We start from the raw sequence: 12,500 nt of genomic DNA, 5'->3' as shown, positions 1-12,500 counted from the left end.
GAACGTCAATACTCCGGGATCCTCGCCCGCTTTTAGGCTTTTTTAAGCCAAAAAACGAACTCCCCACCGAGGAGAAGGGGTAATTCCGGTCGGGAATGGAGTATATTGGCACACAGTAGTCGAGAACAAATTTCGACTAGTGACTCAGCTCGCACGCCCTCGTCCAGGAACACCCAGTCCCCTATATATACATATTGCACAAAAAGTGAAGTGACAGGAACAGACATTGATTTTCTGAGGAATCATAATTTTTCAAAATCACGGCGTCGTGCTTGATTTAGCTTGGCAATGGGCTAAAAATCCAAGTCGCGACTTAGATTTAGCTTGGCAGTGGCCTGGAAAACCAAGTCGCGACTTGGTTTGCTAGGTGACGACCAGGCCGTGGCTATTATTTCTCGGTCACGACTTGGTTTTCGGGGCCACGACTTGGTGTTTGGCTTCGTGTTATAGGGTCACTCGTTACTCGTAATCGCTCTCCGGCTTCGCTAGGCAACCTCTAGTAGCATGCACTTTCCGACCCAACATCTGGGTACCAGGGCATGGAGTGGACATGGTACCCCCTATATATACATATTGCACAAAAAGTGAAGTGACAGGAACAGACATTGATTTTCTGAGGAGTCATAATTTTTTCAAATGCACGACGTCGTGCTTGATTTAGCTTGGCAATGGGCTATAAATCCAAGTCGCGACTAAGATTTAGCTTGGCAGTGGCCTAGAAAACTAAGTCGCGACTTGGTTTGCTAGGTGACGACCAGGCCATGGCTCATATTTCTCGGTCACGACTTGGTTTTCGGGGCCACGACTTGGTGTTTGGCTTCATGTTATAGGGTCACTCATAACTCGTAATCGCTCTCCGGCTTCGCTAGGCAACCTCTATTGCCTTGCACTTTCCGGCCCCTTGTCTGGGTACCAGGGCATGGAGTGGACATGGTACCCCCTATATATACATATTGCACAAAAAGTGAAGTGACAGGAACAGACATTGATTTTCTGAGGAGTCATAATTTTTCATACAGTGCTCAAATCATGTCGGATCGACCCGAAATTTTGCACGACTCTTACGTTTGATGAAACAAATTGATTCTCGGGTTCCGAAGTTTCATTGGCATGTCATTATGAGCTGCGGAGTTCGGGCTAGCCTTGGTTTCCGGCGACCGAGGTGCGCCTGATGGTTAAAGTGCGCATGAAGTGATTTGGGTTTCCGTGAAACCTTGTATAGTTGGTATGTACGTTGTATGGTCTTGATGTCGAAACCGGCTTTCGACCACCTCATCCGACACTTAATCGACAGAGAACATTATAAGATGGAGGTCCCGTACGTCAACCACAGTCGATACGTGAGTGGTTAGTATCGACCGGGAACATTATACGTTGGAGATTTCGTAGTATCGACCGAGAACCAAGTCCGACACCATTATACGTTGACTTTCGACAACCACATCCGAGATCACTCGCGTGTCTAGACTCGATCTAGAACATTATACATCCCGAACCCTTCTTAAGGTGTGAGCTTCGAGTCGAGTCGTGGTACATCATGGAAAGTCAGGGTAGGTGTGACCACCCATGGTAGGCAAGGTAAGTTAGCTATAAAGGATTAAAAAGGGACATTTATTTCGAGTGCGATCATACCAGCACTAACGCACCGGATCCCATCAGAACTCCGCAGTTAAGCGTGCTTGGGCGAGAGTAGTACTAGGATGGGTGACCCCCTGGGAAGTCCTCGTGTTGCACCCCCTTTTTTACTATGATTTTTCGTCCAGGGTTACCATCGAATCGGGCAACAACCATCGCCCGAGCACGACTCCGACCATCAGGGCAACGAAATAAGGTTCACTTTTCACCAAGACATGACGATCAACAAAAGCTAGGCGGGCATCGTCGCACAAACATGACTTCGATGAGCATGGCAACGCAATAAGGCTCACAATGTAGTGACCCGAACTTTTCCATGTTTATATATATTAATTGAGATTGATATTTACATGATTAAATGTTTCCAACATGTTAAGCAATCAAACTTGTTAAGACTTGATTAATTGAAATATGTTTCATATAGACAATTGACCACCCAAGTTGACCGGCGATTCACGAACGTTAAAACTTGTAAAAACGACTTGACGATATATATATGGATATACATATGGTTAACATGAGATTATGATAAGTAAGTATCTCCATAAGTATATTAACAATGAGTTATATACATATAAACAAGACTACTAACTTAAGGATTTCGAAACGAGACATATATGTAACGATTATCGTTGTAACGACATTTAAATGTATATATATCATATTAAGATATATTAATATATCATAATATCATGATAATATAATAATTTAACATCTCATTAGATATAATAAACAATGGGTTAACAACATTAATTGAGATCGTTAACTTAAAGGTTTCAAAACAACACTTACATGTAACGACTAACGATGACTTAACGACTCCGTTAAAATGTATATACATGTAGTGTATTTAGATGTATTAAAATACTTTTGGAAGACTTCAAGACATATATCAAAACACTCATACTTAACGAAAATGGTTACAGTTACTTTCCCATTCTTTTCTTTCATCAAGAATTCTAGTCGTATTCTTACCCGTATTATACACAGCTTCAAAACGTACTTACTATGGGTATATACCAATAGGAACTAGCATGGGATTCCACTCTTGATTATGTCATGTATGACTAATAAATTTTAACTTCTACCATGAGCTAGTCAACTAACTAGAACTCCTTTTAACCCCACTCACCACTCACCAATTAACACTCATCATTCACTCCATTTCACTTCCAAATCTCTTTCTAATTCTCTCTCAACACACCCACACTATTATGAACGTATTTTTCCAGTAGTTAATCATCATCTTCATCAAAAATCACTTCAAGAATCAAGCTATAATCATCATAGGAAGAACACTTCAAGAATACTTCAAAAATCCCTTCAAGTTTACTAATTTACTTCCAAGCTTTCTAATCCATTCCAAGTAATCATCTAAGATCAAGAAACCTTTGTTATATACAGTAGGTTATCTTTCTTATTCAAGGTAATATTCATATTCAAACTTTGATTCAATTTCTATAACTATAAACTATCTTAATTCGAGCAAAAATCTTACTTGAACTTGTTTTTGTGTCATGATCCTACTTCAAGAACTTTCAAGCCATCCAAGATCCTTTGAAGCTAGATCATTTCTTGTCACTTCCAGTAGGTTTACCTACTAAACTTGAGATAGTAATGATGTTCATAACATCATTCGATTCATATATATAAAACTATCTTATTCGAAGGTTTAAACTCGTAATCACTAGAACATAGTTTAGTTAATTCTAAACTTGTTCGCAAACAAAAGTTAATCCTTCTAACTTGACTTTTAAAATTAACTAAACACATGTTCTATATCTATATGATATGCTAACTTAATGATTTAAAACCTGGAAACACGAAAAACACCGTAAAACCGGATTTACGCCGTCGTAGTAACACCGCGGGCTGTTTTGGGTTAGTTAATTAAAAACTATGATAAACTTTGATTTAAAAGTTGTTATTCTGAGAAAATGATTTTTATTATGAACATGAAACTATATCCAAAAATTATGGTTAAACTCAAAGTGGAAGTATGTTTTCTAAAATGGTCATCTAGACGTCGTTCTTTCGACTGAAATGACTACCTTTACAAAAACGACTTGTAACTTATTTTTCTGACTATAAACCTATACTTTTTCTGTTTAGATTCATAAAATACAGTTCAATATAAAACCATAGCAATTTGATTCATTCAAAACGGATTTAAAATGAAGAAGTTATGGGTAAAACAAGATTGGATAATTTTTCTCATTTTAGCTACGTGAAAATTGGTAACAAATCTATTCCAACCATAACTTAATCAACTTGTATTGTATATTATGTAATCTTGAGATACCATAGACACGTATACAATGTTTCGACCTATCATGTCGACACATCTATATATATTTCGGAACAACCATAGACACTCTATATGTGAATGTTGGAGTTAGCTATACAGGGTTGAGGTTGATTCCAAAATATATATAGTTTGAGTTGTGATCAATACTGAGATACGTATACACTGGGTCGTGGATTGATTCAAGATAATATTTATTGATTTATTTCTGTACATCTAACTGTGGACAACTAGTTGTAGGTTACTAACGAGGACAGCTGACTTAATAAACTTAAAACATCAAAATATATTAAAAGTGTTGTAAATATATTTTGAACATACTTTAATATATATGTATATATTGTTATAGGTTCGTGAATCAACCAGTGGCCAAGTCTTACTTCCCGACGAAGTAAAAATCTGTGAAAGTGAGTTATAGTCCCACTTTTAAAATCTAATATTTTTGGGATGAGAATACATGCAGGTTTTATAAATGATTTACAAAATAGACACAAGTACGTGAAACTACATTCTATGATTGAATTATCGAAATCGAATATGCCCCTTTTTATTAAGTCTGGTAATCTAAGAATTAGGGAACAGACACCCTAATTGACGCGAATCCTAAAGATAGATCTATTGGGCTTAACAAACCCCATCCAAAGTACCGGATGCTTTAGTACTTCGAAATTTATATCATATCCGAAGGGTGTCCCGGAATGATGGGGATATTCTTATATATGCATCTTGTTAATGTCGGTTACCAGGTGTTCACCATATGAATGATTTTTATCTCTATGTATGGGATATGTATTGAAATATGAAATCTTGTGGTCTATTATTATGATTTGATATATATAGGTTAAACCTATAACTCACCAACATTTTTGTTGACGTTTTAAAGCATGTTTATTCTCAGGTGATTATTAAGAGCTTTCGCTGTCGCATACTTAAATAAGGACGAGATTTGGAGTCCATGCTTGTATGATATTGTGTAAAAACTGCATTCAAGAAACTTATTTTGTTGTAACATATTTGTATTGTAAACCATTATGTAATGGTCGTGTGTAAACAGGATATTTTAGATTATCATTATTTGATAATCTACGTAAAACTTTTAAACCTTTATTGATGAAATAAAGGTTATGGTTTGTTTTAAAATGAATGCAGTCTTTGAAAAACGTCTCATATAGAGGTCAAAACCTCGCAACGAAATCAATTAATATGGAACGTTTTTAATCAATAAGAACGGGACATTTCAGTTGGTATCAGAGCGTTGGTCTTAGAGAACCAGAATTTTGCATTAGTGTGTCTTATGTAGTTTGTTAGGATGCATTAGTGAGTCTGGACTTCGACCGTGTTTACTTGAAAAATGATTGCTTAACAAATTTTGTTGGAAACTATATATTTTTAACATGTGAATATTATGTGATATATTAATCTCTTAACGCGTTTGATATTATGTGATAGATGTCTACCTCTAGAACAAGTCCCATTGACTCACCTAATAATAATGAAGAGTCAAATGTAAATTGGAATGATTCGTGGACTGATTCACAAGTTCCCGAAGAGGAACCGGAAGAAGAGTCGGAACCAGAAGAAGAATCGGAATCGGAAGAAGAATCGGAACCGGATGAAGAAATAGAACCGGTGGGGGAAATAATAAAACGGTTAAGTAAAAGAAAATCCTCAACCAACCGACCAAGGTTAATTATGGTCAATGGTGTTTCCGCTAAGGAAGCAAAATATTGGGAGGATTACCAATTCTCCGATGAATCGGATTCCGACGAGAATTCCGATGATGTTATAGAAATTACCCCAACTGAATTTAAAAAGGCAAAAGAAAATAATAAGGGAAAGGGCATAAAAATAGAGAAATCTAATTCTAACCCCGATGAACTTTATATGTATCGTCAACCCCCGAAGTCCTTAAGTTGTAACAATGACCCGGGAACCTCTAAACCACCAGGTTTTTCTAAACCAATGTGGAAAATAACGGCTCGTATTAGGGGAACATCATATATCCCTAGAAACTTGGGAAAACGAACCAAAACCAAAGAAGAAGAAACAAGCGAGTCGGAATAATATAGTTGTATTCGTGTGGTGTAATATATGTAATATAGTGTGCTTATGCTTTATGATATATGTAAAAATTGCTTGTATTAATAAGTATTTTTTTATGAATCTAACTCTTGTCTATTTTACAGTATAAAAACACAAAATGGATAGACAACCCAATATTTTAAGAGACCTACCCGGAGACATGATTGATGAAATCTTGTCTAGAGTCGGTCAGAATTCCTCGGCACAACTATTTAAGGCGAGATCAGTTTGTAAGACATTCGAAGAAAGTTCCAAGAATGATTTGGTTTATAAAAGGCTTTCGTTCGGAAGATGGGGGATATCACATTGGGAAATCCATAAGTTACGATGTGTTTACTTTGACGCATATATTGCGGGGAACCCAAATGCTATTTTACGCAACGGGTTAAGAAATTATTTTGACTCAGTATATCCAAATATAGGACTTCGTGATTTAGAAAAAGCGGCTAACATGCAACATAAAGAAGCATGTTATGCTTACGGGTTAGTAATGTTCGCTTCTCACCAAAGTGAGAACAAGAACATCGGGCTACAACTATTAAACAAAACGTTCCCTCAAGTGACGGAGTCGGTAATTGGGGTAAGAAATGAGGTTTTTAGGTTATTACGAGACTGTTGGTCATTACGTAACCCTCGTCCCTTTGACGACGTTACAACACGCTGTCTTATCAACGGCCATAACGGTTATGTTCCACAAGACCAAGGATGGGAAGTAATCCTAGTAAAACCAGAATGCATGACTTGTTTCTGGACGTATGAATTACGTGTCTTTATTGCCTTTGCTGAACGACTTGTGTACTAGCTAGAATTATCTTCACAACCATCTTGTATCAAATTTATTGTGTGCTATATTTCATGCTATATGTAAAATAAGTGGTATTGTAAGTTTGTAAAATATTGTGTAAAAGTTTGAACGCGAAATATTATTACAATCTGTTTTTCATATAGAATTGTAGTAGTTGAATTGTATATTAGCTACTAAGTATGAACTTAACGGGTAGGTACTACCCGAATTTAAACTTATAAAACGCTAATATGAAGAAAAAGCTTTTATAAATGAGTTCATATTATGCTACGAAATACTATTAACTACTCTTAATATTCTGTATGATTAACTTGTTCCATTTAACTATTTTGAAGGAAATGGCACCGACTACTCGACACACTGTGAATATGAATGAAGAGGAATTCCGTACTTTTCTAGCTTCAAACATAGCTGCAGTACAGGCTGCGCTATATACCAACAATAACCTTGGATCTGGCAGTACAGGAAATCGTGTAGGATGCACCTACAAAGAATTCACTGCCTGCAAACCTTTGGAATTTGATGGAACCGAAGGACCGATCGGATTGAAACGGTGGACCGAGAAGGTCGAATCGGTGTTTGCCATAAGTAAGTGTACTGAAGAGGACAAAGTGAAGTACGCTACGCATACCTTTACAGGTTCTGCATTAACATGGTGGAATACCTATCTAGAGCAAGTGGGACAAGATGATGCGTACGCACTACCGTGGTCAGCATTCAAGCACTTGATGAACGAGAAGTACCGTCCCAGAACCGAGGTCAATAAGCTCAAGACAGAACTTAGAGGGTTACGAACCCAAGGATTTGATATTACCACGTATGAAAGACGATTCACAGAATTGTGCCTATGGTGTCCGGGAGCATTCGAAGATGAGGAAGAGAAGATCGACGCGTTTGTGAAAGGATTACCAGAAAGAATCCAAGAAGATATAAGTTCACACGAGCCCGCCTCCATACAACAGGCATGTAGAATGGCTCACAAACTAGTGAACCAGATTGAAGAAAGAATTAAAGAACAGACTGCTGAAGAGGCCAATGTGAAGCAAGTCAAAAGAAAGTGGGAGGAAAACGGTGATAAGAATCACCAATACAATAACAACAGCAATTATAACAATAATCGCAACAACTATCCTAACAATCGCAACATCAATCGCAACTACAACAAACGGCCCAACAACAACAACAACAACAACAGCAACCACAACAATCATCTTAACAACAATAATAACCGCAACAACAATAACAATCAGAAGCAGCTATGCCAAAGGTGTGAAAAGTATCACTCGGGGTTCTGCACCAAATTTTGCAACAAGTGTAAAAGAAATGGTCATAGCGCGGCGAAGTGTGATGTCTACGGACCAGGGGTTAACAGAACGAAAGGAACAAATGGTGTCGGAACAAGTAATGGCGGAGCAAGTAGTGTCGGAGCAAGTTATGCCAATGTAGTTTGTTATAAATGTGGAAAACCGGGCCACATTATTAGAAATTGCCCGAACCAGGAGAACACGAATGGACAAGGCCGCGGAAGAGTTTTCAATATTAATGCGGCAGAGGCACAGGAAGACCCGGAGCTTGTTACGGGTACGTTTCTTATTGACAATAAATCTGCTTACGTTTTATTTGATTCGGGTGCGGATAGAAGCTATATGAGTAGAGATTTTTGTGCTAAATTAAGTTGTCCATTGACGCCTTTGGATAGTAAATTTTTACTCGAATTAGCAAATGGTAAATTAATTTCAGCAGATAATATATGTCGGAATCGAGAAATTAAACTGGTTAGCGAAACATTTAAGATTGATTTGATACCAGTAGAGTTAGGGAGTTTTGATGTGATAATCGGTATGGACTGGTTGAAAGAAGTGAAAGCAGAGATCGTTTGTTACAAAAATGCAATTCGCATTATACGAGAAAAAGGAAAACCCTTAATGGTGTACGGAGAAAAGGGCAACACGAAGCTACATCTTATTAGTAATTTGAAGGCACAAAAACTAATAAGAAAAGGTTGCTATGCTGTTCTAGCACACGTCGAGAAAGTACAAACTGAAGAAAAGAGCATCAATGATGTTCCCATTGCAAAAGAATTTCCCGATGTATTTCCGAAAGAATTACCGGGATTACCCCCACAGCGATCCGTTGAATTTCAAATAGATCTTGTACCAGGAGCTGCACCAATAGCTCGTGCTCCTTACAGACTCGCACCCAGCGAGATGAAAGAACTGCAAAGCCAATTACAAGAACTTTTAGAGCGTGGTTTCATTCGACCAAGCACATCACCGTGGGGAGCTCCTGTTTTGTTTGTTAAGAAGAAAGATGGTACATTCAGGTTGTGTATCGACTACCGAGAGTTGAACAAACTTACCATCAAGAACCGCTACCCACTACCGAGAATCGACGACTTATTTGATCAACTACAAGGCTCGTCTGTTTATTCAAAGATTGACTTACGTTCCGGGTATCATCAAATGCGGGTGAAAGAAGATGATATTCCAAAGACTGCTTTCAGAACACGTTACGGTCATTACGAGTTTATGGTCATGCCGTTTGGTTTAACTAATGCACCAGCTGTGTTCATGGACCTTATGAACCGAGTGTGTGGACCATACCTTGACAAGTTTGTCATTGTTTTCATTGATGACATACTTATTTACTCAAAGAATGACCAAGAACACGGTGAACATTTGAGAAAGGTGTTAGAAGTATTGAGGAAGGAAGAATTGTACGCTAAGTTTTCAAAGTGTGCATTTTGGTTGGAAGAAGTTCAATTCCTCGGTCACATAGTGAACAAAGAAGGTATTAAGGTGGATCCGGCAAAGATAGAAACTGTTGAAAAGTGGGAAACCCCGAAAACTCCGAAACACATACGCCAGTTTTTAGGACTAGCTGGTTACTACAGAAGGTTCATCCAAGACTTTTCCAGAATAGCAAAACCCTTGACTGCATTAACGCATAAAGGGAAGAAATTTGAATGGAATGATGAACAAGAGAAAGCGTTTCAGTTATTGAAGAAAAAGCTAACTACGGCACCTATATTGTCATTGCCTGAAGGGAATGATGATTTTGTGATTTATTGTGACGCATCAAAGCAAGGTGTCGGTTGTGTATTAATGCAACGAACGAAGGTGATTGCTTATGCGTCTAGACAATTGAAGATTCACGAACAAAATTATACGACGCATGATTTGGAATTAGGCGCGGTTGTTTTTGCATTAAAGACTTGGAGGCACTACTTATATGGGGTCAAAAGTATTATATATACCGACCACAAAAGTCTTCAACACATATTTAATCAGAAACAACTGAATATGAGGCAGCGTAGGTGGATTGAATTATTGAATGATTACGACTTTGAGATTCGTTACCACCCGGGAAAGGCAAATGTGGTAGCCGATGCCTTGAGCAGGAAGGACAGAGAACCCATTCGAGTAAAATCTATGAATATAATGATTCATAATAACCTTACTACTCAAATAAAGGAGGCGCAACAAGGAGTTTTAAAAGAAGGAAATTTAAAGGATGAAATACCCAAAGGATCGGAGAAGCATCTTAATATTCGGGAAGACGGAACCCGGTATAGGGCTGAAAGGATTTGGGTACCAAGATTTGGAGATATGAGAGAAATGGTACTTAGAGAAGCTCATAAAACCAGATACTCAATACATCCTGGAACGGGGAAGATGTACAAGGATCTCAAGAAACATTTTTGGTGGCCGGGTATGAAAGCCGATGTTGCTAAATATGTAGGAGAATGTTTGACGTGTTCTAAGGTCAAAGCTGAGCATCAGAAACCATCAGGTCTACTTCAACAACCCGAAATCCCAGAATGGAAATGGGAAAACATTACCATGGATTTCATCACTAAATTGCCAAGGACTGCAGGTGGTTTTGATACTATTTGGGTAATAGTTGATCGTCTCACCAAATCAGCACACTTTCTGTCAATAAGAGAAGATGACAAGATGGAGAAGTTAGCACGACTGTATTTGAAGGAAGTCGTCTCCAGACATGGAATACCAATCTCTATTATCTCTGATAGGGATGGCAGATTTATTTCAAGATTCTGGCAGACATTACAGCAAGCATTAGGAACTCGTCTAGACATGAGTACTGCCTATCATCCACAAACTGATGGGCAGAGCGAAAGGACGATACAAACGCTTGAAGACATGCTACGAGCATGTGTTATTGATTTCGGAAACAGTTGGGATCGACATCTACCGTTAGCAGAATTTTCCTACAACAACAGCTACCATTCAAGCATTGAGATGGCGCCGTTTGAAGCACTTTATGGTAGAAAGTGCAGGTCTCCGATTTGTTGGAGTGAAGTGGGGGATAGACAGATTACGGGTCCAGAGATTATACAAGAAACTACCGAGAAGATCATCCAAATTCAACAACGGTTGAAAACCGCCCAAAGTCGACAAAAGAGCTACGCTGACATTAAAAGAAAAGATATAGAATTTGAAATTGGAGAGATGGTCATGCTTAAAGTTGCACCTTGGAAAGGCGTTGTTCGATTTGGTAAACGAGGGAAATTAAATCCAAGGTATATTGGACCATTCAAGATTATTGATCGTGTCGGACCAGTAGCTTACCGACTTGAGTTACCTCAACAACTCGCGGCTGTACATAACACTTTCCACGTCTCGAATTTGAAGAAATGTTTTGCTAAAGAAGATCTCACTATTCCGTTAAATGAAATCCAAATCAATGAAAAACTCCAATTCATCGAAGAACCCATCGAAATAATGGATCGTGAGGTTAAAAGACTTAAGCAAAACAAGATACCAATTGTTAAGGTTCGATGGAATGCTCGTAGAGGACCCGAGTTCACCTGGGAGCGTGAAGATCAGATGAAGAAGAAATACCCGCATCTATTTCCAGAAGATTCGTCAACACCTTCAACAGCTTAAAATTTCGGGACGAAATTTATTTAACGGGTAGGTACTGTAGTGACCCGAACTTTTCCATGTTTATATATATTAATTGAGATTGATATTTACATGATTAAATGTTTCCAACATGTTAAGCAATCAAACTTGTTAAGACTTGATTAATTGAAATATGTTTCATATAGACAATTGACCACCCAAGTTGACCGGCGATTCACGAACGTTAAAACTTGTAAAAACGACTTGACGATATATATATGGATATACATATGGTTAACATGAGATTATGATAAGTAAGTATCTCCATAAGTATATTAACAATGAGTTATATACATATAAACAAGACTACTAACTTAAGGATTTCGAAACGAGACATATATGTAACGATTATCGTTGTAACGACATTTAAATGTATATATATCATATTAAGATATATTAATATATCATAATATCATGATAATATAATAATTTAACATCTCATTAGATATAATAAACAATGGGTTAACAACATTAATTGAGATCGTTAACTTAAAGGTTTCAAAACAACACTTACATGTAACGACTAACGATGACTTAACGACTCCGTTAAAATGTATATACATGTAGTGTATTTAGATGTATTAAAATACTTTTGGAAGACTTCAAGACATATATCAAAACACTCATACTTAACGAAAATGGTTACAGTTACTTTCCCATTCTTTTCTTTCATCAAGAATTCTAGTCGTATTCTTACCCGTATTATACACAGCTTCAAAACGTACTTACTATGGGTATATACCAA

At 37.6% G+C, this 12,500-nt stretch overlaps 1 non-coding gene across 1 annotated transcript; it reads left to right on the top strand.

Annotated features, from left to right (window-relative positions):
- The first annotated feature begins 1,618 nt into the window (after positions 1-1,618).
- Positions 1,619-1,737, top strand: LOC139878739 (5S ribosomal RNA). The gene has a single exon (XR_011769602.1). It is a non-coding gene; the product is annotated as a 5S ribosomal RNA (ribosomal RNA).
- The last annotated feature ends 10,763 nt before the right edge of the window (positions 1,738-12,500 follow it).

The sequence above is a fragment of the Rutidosis leptorrhynchoides genome, chromosome 11 (assembly GCF_046630445.1).
Source record: "Rutidosis leptorrhynchoides isolate AG116_Rl617_1_P2 chromosome 11, CSIRO_AGI_Rlap_v1, whole genome shotgun sequence".
Lineage (NCBI taxonomy): Eukaryota > Viridiplantae > Streptophyta > Magnoliopsida > Asterales > Asteraceae > Rutidosis > Rutidosis leptorrhynchoides.
Note: the sequence above shows the minus strand (reverse complement) of the source record. Positions and strands in the feature narration are given on the sequence as shown.